Below are 7,853 nucleotides of genomic sequence, written 5' to 3'. Positions count from 1 at the left end.
ACTTTCAAATGCAAGTCTTGGAGAAATAATCATATCTGTCACTGATCCTAGCTGAAATTCACCACCAGAAGACTTCACGATCATTGACTGAATTAAATACACCAGTCAAATAAAGTGCTCAACTGGTGGGTTTGTCGCCTGTCCATTCAGTCAGGCTCCCATTGTGTAGATGATTGATACATCCAACCAGACGACCCATACTTTTAGGTTAACACTGTGTTGATACCTATTCCAGCTGCCAAAATTATCACTGTGTTGATGGCTGATCCATCCAATCAAGCTATGACTGTGTTGATATCTAATCTAACAAGGCTAAGGTTGTGTTGAATCTATTTGGCCAAGCTATCACTGTTTTGCTGGCTAATCCACCCAACCAGGCTATGGATGAGTTGAATCTATCTGGCCAAGCTACCACTGAGTTGATGGCTGATCAATTTAACCAGGTAATCTATCACAAGGATCATTTGTGTGAAATCACAGCGTAAATTATTCTGCCAAATTTCAAGTAAGTGACTTCATAAGCAGTTGAACAGTGCTGGTTTCATGCAAACAAGAGATCAAATGAATCCTGGCGATTCCGTAGGATGCCGCGGAGCACAGAAAAGTCATCAGATTTGGTGAAGAATATGGAATAATTCCAAGATCTGAATAGGTTGCAACATCTATAAAGCACTAGTGCTGTAGAATGCTGCAGGTACATGTTCATAACTGGCATCGCAGATTTTCTTTGGGATATTTAAAGGTCACTGTGGGGATAGCAATATGATGTCGTAAACGCCCTATGAGGCATGCAAAAAGTGTCTGGAACTATAGGATTCTACAACTGTATATAGTGACTTACTAACAACGATTTATCATTGTCATGTATCTGTACAATAGGTTCGCCGGCCATATAGAGTATGGAACATGCTGGGAGTATTTTGAGAAAGTGTTCACAATACCCTATATGTGGTTGATACAGAGGCTGCTAAAGACATTATGACATGCGCCGGTCGTCATTATGATTCCACTTCTATTAACCTGATGAAGAATCATAATTTAAATATAAATACTTTATTGTAATTTTCTTTGGGAAAGGGTCACAAAAGCAACAGTCCTTTGAAATAATTTCAAAATCAGGGCAGTCATTTAAATTTTTGATGTCTTTGGAATATTCTTCTATTTTTAGCTCTGACATATGTTCAACAAGTTGTTTGCAATGACTTTGGAAGAGGATCAACCAGGCCATGTTTCATCACTTTCCAACCAATGTTTTCAAAGGACCACAAATGGTTACTGAGTTATGTATATTCGCTGAATTCAATCTAGTGGTTGATGGGAAATGCCCCGGACAAGGATGGCACTATAGTTTACTAATGTTGGATAATCAAAGGGCAATAACTCAGTGAAAATCATATCTCCTCTTAAGATTCCTATGAAGTTTCACTAATTTCCTGCCAAAGGTTGCCGAAGAATACTTCAGATAAGAACTGGTACTAAGGCATACTAATGTTGTGTAATTAAAGGGCAATACCTCATTGAACAAGGAATCCGTAAAACCGAATGATAATCCCCGATGCATGTGCTTGTCCAAATATGGGGAAACCAAAAAATAATGGAGATAATAAAAAGAAAATTGAACAAGAGGGTCATGATGACCCTGGATCGCTCACCTGAGTAATATGAGCTACATGTTTCAAATGCCAAAATGATGATAAAATATTAAGAAAGTCAGTAGAGCACATTCATGGTCAATGAAATTCAGTTTTACAATTTGTGTGCAAAACTGTGTATGTCATCAAAATTTCAAGACTGTATCTTAAACAAGAGGGTCATGATGACCCTGAATCGCTCACCGGAGTAATATGAGCCACATGTTTAAAATGACAAACTGATGCTAAAATATTAGAAAGTAGGTCAGTACGTCAAATTCATTGTCACTAAAAGTCAGTTTTAAGATCGGTGTGCAAAACTGTACATGTCATCCAAATTTCAAGGCTGTATCTTAAAAATCAAGAAAGGAGGTCATTAGGTCAAGGTCACAGTCAAGTGACCCCCTTATCACTTGGGGTCATCAGGTAATTATAATTAAGCAATCTAGGATATGATCTGATAATTTTTAAGTATCTATTCCTATATAACTCATATAACAAGTGACCCCCAGGGCGGGGTCTCTTTTCACCTAAGGGGCATAATTTGGGCAATCTTGTTAGAAATCCACTAGGCAATTCTACATACCAAATATCAAAGGCCTAGGCCTTGAACTTTCAGACAAGAAGATTTTTTCCCCTATAGATATGTCTATATTAAATCTGGGACCCCAAGCAGGGCCTCTTTTCACCCAAGGGGCATAATTTAAACAATTTTGGTAGAGGAACACAAGGCAAGGCAACATACCAAATATCAAAAGCCTAGGCCTTGCAGTTTCAGACAAGAAGATACTTTTTTAAAACTATCCTAAACACAGAGATCTTGTTTCGAACTTGTTTGAACTCTATGTTAGGGATAGTCTGTTTGTTTTTGTGTTTTTCAAAAACAATACACAATATAATGCTATCCATATGTACGTGTAGTAAGACATTTCATTGTAATCTATATATGATATATGATGCATTGCTGAACATAAAACCCTTCATATTTTGTATGTCATGTTATGTTACCTGTTGTTGAAAATAATAATAAAAAAAAACGTGAAAAAAAACCCAAAAAAACTTGAGAGCCCCCGGGCAGGGCCTCTTTTCACCCCAGGGTTGTAATTTGAACAATTTTGATAAAGAACCACAAGGCAATGCTACATACCAATTATCAAAAGCCTAGGTCTTGTGGTTTTAGACAAGAAGATTTTTAAAGTTCTTTCCTATGTAAGTCTATGCAAAACTTGTAACCCCCAGGGTGGGGCCTCTTTTCACCCCAGGGGCACAATTTGAACAATCTTCATAGAGGACCATTTGATGATGTCATGCCAAATATCAAGGCTCTATGCCTTGCGTTTTTTTTTAAAGTTTTTCCTTTCGGTTGCCATGGCAACCAGAGTTCTGCATAGAATTAAATACTTTGAACAATTTTGAAAGGGGGCCACCCAAGGATCATTCCTGTGAAGTTTGGTGTAATTCTGCCAAGTGGTTTTCAAGAAGATTTTTTTAGAAAATGTTGACAGACGGATGACGCACGACTGACGACGGACGATGGACATTGAGCGGTCACAAAAGCTCACCGTGAGCTAAAAACAAGAGAGTAGGTCAGTAGGTCAAGGTCACAGTCAAGTGACATAATATTACTTTGGGTCATCAGGTAATTATAATTAAACAGTCTTGGAAATAGGATCAGATGATTTTTTAAGTATTTTTCCTCTATAACTCACATAATAACTAAGTGACCCAAGGGCGGGGCCTCTTTTAACCCCAGGGGCATAGTTTGAACAATTTTGGTAGAGGACTACTAGACAATGCATCATACCAAATATCAAAAGCCTAGGTCGTATGGTTTCAGACAAGAAGATTTTTAAAGCTTTTTCCTATATAAGTCTATATAAAACCTGGGACCCCCAGGGCAGGGCCTCTTTTCACCCAAGGGGTACAATTTGAACAATCTTGGTTGAGGACCATAAGACAATGCTACAAACCAAATATCAAAGGTCTAAGTGTTGTGGTTTCAGATAAGAAGATTTTTAAACTTTTTTTTCCTATATAAGTCTATGTAAAACTTGGGACCCCCGGGGTGTGGCCAAATTTGACCCTAGGGGGATAATTTGAAAAATCTTGGTAGAGGACCACTAGATGATGCTGCATACTAAATATCAAAGCCCTAGGCCACGTGGTTTTGTACAAGAAGATTTTCAAAATATTCCCTATATATATGTCTGTATAAACCATGTGACCCCCGGGGCGGGGCCACATTTGCCCCTAGGGGGATAATTTGAATAATTTTGGTAGAGGACCACTAGATGAAGCTACACACCAGACATCAAAGCCCTAGGCCCTGTGGTTTTGGACAAGAAGATTTTTAAAGTTTTTCCTTTTGGTTGCCATGGCAACCAGAGTTCTGCATGGAATTCAATTCTTTGAACAATTTTAAAAGGGGGCCACCCAAGGATCATTCCTATGATGTTTGGTGTAATTCTGCCCAGTGGTTTTCAAGAAGAAGATTTTTTTTAAAATTGTTGACGCACGATGCATGACTGACAACGGACGACGGACATCAAGCGGTCACAATAGCTCACCTTGTCACTTTGTGACAGGTGAGCTAATAAAAGGATATAATTAAAGCAAGGGCCATATGGTTAAGTGTAGTTTTTGCGTCTATCATTTTGTGAAATGCCATTAATACTTTTCAAATAATGCTCCGGACAAGCCTTATTTTGTATAATAAAGGAAGATAATTCAAAAACTAGGTAAAGCAGAGTTATGATTCTTTGACACTGCACTTCCCATCAATCATTTTGTGAAGTTTCAATGAAATGCCATTTATACTTTTTCAAGTAATGCTCGGGACAAGCCTTATTTTATATAATAAAGGGAGATAATTAAAAAACTAGGTAAAATAGAGTTATGGTTCTATAACACTGCACTACCCGTCAATGGCCTCTATCATTTTGTGAAGTTTCAATGAAATGCCATTAATACTTCTCAATTAAATTCCAGACAAGCCTCATTTTGTATAATAAAGGGGAGATAATTCAAAAACTAGGTAAGGTACAGATACGGTTCTTTGAAGCTGCACTTCCGTCAATGGCCTCTAGCTATCATTTTGTGAAGTTTCAATAAGATACCATTAATACTGTTCAAGTAATGTTCCAGACAAGCCTTATTTTGTATAATAAAGGGAGATTATTCAAAAACTAGGCAAGGTATAGTTATGATTCTTTAACACTGCACTTTGTCTCAATGGCCTCTATTATTATGTGAAGTTTCAACGAAATGCCATTAATACTTTTTAAGTTATACTCTGGACAAAAGTGTGACGGATGGACGGACAAACCGAAGGAGGGACAAAGCGGCAACTATACGCTCGCCCTTCGGGGAGCATAAAAATCATCTCACTAGATTATGAAGTCTATATTCACATCTTCTCTTAGGAGTCAAGCTTCCTATAAAGTTTCCAGTCAGTGGTTGCCGAGACATACTCAGCCAGACTAGAATGATTAAGTTTTATGATCCTTGGTACAAGCGTTCTCAAGTTATCATCTGGAAACGGTTTAACTGTTCTGGGTCACTATGACCTTGACCTTTGACCTACTCACCTCAAAATCAATAGGGGTCATCTGCCGGTCATGATCAACCCCACTAATAAGTTTCATGATCCTAGGCCCAAGAGTTGTCAAGTTATCGTCCAGAAAACGTTTAACTATTCCGGGTCATTGTGACCTTGGACCTACTGACCTCAAAATTAATAGGGGTCATCTGCTGGTCATAATCAACCTCCCTATCATGTTTCGTGATCCTAGGTCCAAGCCTTCTCAAGTTATTGTACGGAAACTGTTTAACTGTTCCAGGTCATTGTGACCTTGACCTCTAACCTACTGACCTCAAAATCAATAGGGGTCATCTGCTGGTCATAATCAACCTCCCTATTAACTTTTCTGGGTCACTGTGACCTTGACCTTGACCTTTCATGCCCTTTATGCATATTTGCTGCCCTTTATGCATAGTTTTGACTAAGTCAAGGGCCATAACTCTAGTCTTGCAGAGTGAAATCCAAAACAAAACTCAGGTGCAAAAATTCACATGCCGAATATTATTTCTACATTGCTTCATGACTAGGTCATTTTTTAAGATATACTTTTAAGCATTTAATATTGTATTTTTCACCAAGTCAATGCCCATTACTCTGACCTGGCTGACTGAAATCCCAACAGAACACCAGGTGCACATTTCACATACTGTATTACAATCTTGACCTTTAAATCAAATACTTTTTGAGATACCTACAAATGTGTGATTCAAACTTATATGCCATTAATGCAAATTTTTGACTAAATCAAGGGTCAAAACTCTGGTCTGAAACGCCAGGTGCTTAAAATGCTGATTAATAGTCTTTTCATGTTTCACAGATTTTTAGGGCTGAGGATCGTCGGACAAGTGGCGATCCGATCCGATTCGCGAGTCGGGGCCGACAATTCACAGTTCGAACCATGAATCACCAGTATCAACTTATAATGATACAAAAATGCAAGACTAGCTGTTATAGTGAGCTCGAAGAGCAGGCCCAAAGGGCCTGCTCGAGAATCGAGCTTTATAAGGTAACGCAAGTATACTTGCACACTTGGTGATGGACTTGAAAAGTTTCGTCGGAAGTTTTTAAAAAGCGCACCCTAGCGGATAGGTGCTCACAGGAAGTACTTCTTTCCGGAGTGAATACAGAACTTCATTTAATTGCTAAAAATTATTCATCACTCAACAATAATGAAAGAATGATTTAAAGTTGTTTGAAAAAAAAATATTATTTTAATTTAAAAGATCAAGAATTAGCCAGAAAATGGAAAAGCAGAAAGAAAAGGGAACGCGATAATGACGTCACCGTGACACCGGCTTTCCATTAATTTTGCAAACGTATGACATTCACTGTTATAGGTATGGTGACACTAAATGTAGACTTTTTCAAGTGAATAGGTTCTCCGGAATTCTTGTGAGTAGTGAATAGTTTCTTTGTGACAATGATGCATATATTTTTTAGCTTAATCCGATTGCTTTCAGCTCCCTCTGAGGCTTTGCCTTATTTCATATCATAAGTACCGTTTCTTTATGGAATTTAAACTTTGCAGTTCTCATAATGCTCAATTTTACAGTTATGACTTATGTTTAATGTTTTGCTCATTAATTAAAGTCAGATTTAGCTGGTGGACTTCATTAATGTTCGGCCATTATTGTTCTTGCAGATGAACGATATGACGTCAGTCATTAATATCACAATATTTAGTAACAGTTTCGCATTTTTTGGTAAGAAAACTTTACTTGTTGGAAAGAAATTTTGTAATTTAACTTTTATTGAATTTAATTTCTTAAATGATAAAATTTATTAATTAATGTTTATTCACTGTTATGACAGATTTCATATTGACTTTGGTTCGAATATAAGACCGATGCTAACTCTACCTAAGACATTTGTTTACATCCGGTTAAGAATCTGACAACGCGTTATCATCTAAGATGTGCAAGAAAATTCATTAAAGACGTTCAATCTGGCTTTTATTTAGTTTTATTGATAGAATTTTACATACTGCATGTATTAAAGAAAATGGTCACGATCCAATGATCTTGACAATGACGAATATCCGTACTCGAACTTTTGGTAGAATTCATGGATATCCGAGTACTCGGATACTCGTTACAGCCCTACAGATTTTTATGTCTTTTTATGCATATTTCAGACTGAGTCAACGACCATAACTCTGGTCTGGCTGAGTGAAATCTTGAACAATACCCTAGGTCGACAACTTCACATGCTGAAAGTTAAGGACCAAACACTGAATCAGGACACCAAAATCAAGATGAAAGAACAGACAGACGTCTTTGAAATTATTTCAAAATTGGATCAGCAGTTTCTGAGATTTTTAAACTTTTTCCCTTTTGATTGCAGTGGCAACAATAATTCAGCAAAGATGACCTAGACTTGAAGGAAACTGAAAGGGGACCTCCCTAGGATCATTCCTGCGACTTTGGTTGAAAGTGATGTAGGAAATTTCCTTGAAAGAAATTGTGGATGACGGACATACATACAACAATCCTAAAAGCTCACCATGAACACTTCCTGGTCAGGTTTGCTAAAAGTTATAAAATACTGATCCAAAACCAAATGGTTGATGGATGGACAGACTGACTGGCACACATTACAGCAAAACAAAATACCTTCCCTTCTTCCAAGGTGGTCATAAAAAA

Source organism: Mercenaria mercenaria, chromosome 10, assembly GCF_021730395.1.
Source record: "Mercenaria mercenaria strain notata chromosome 10, MADL_Memer_1, whole genome shotgun sequence".
NCBI lineage: Eukaryota > Metazoa > Mollusca > Bivalvia > Venerida > Veneridae > Mercenaria > Mercenaria mercenaria.
The sequence above is the reverse complement of the archived record's forward strand: the minus strand, read 5'-3'. Positions refer to the sequence as shown.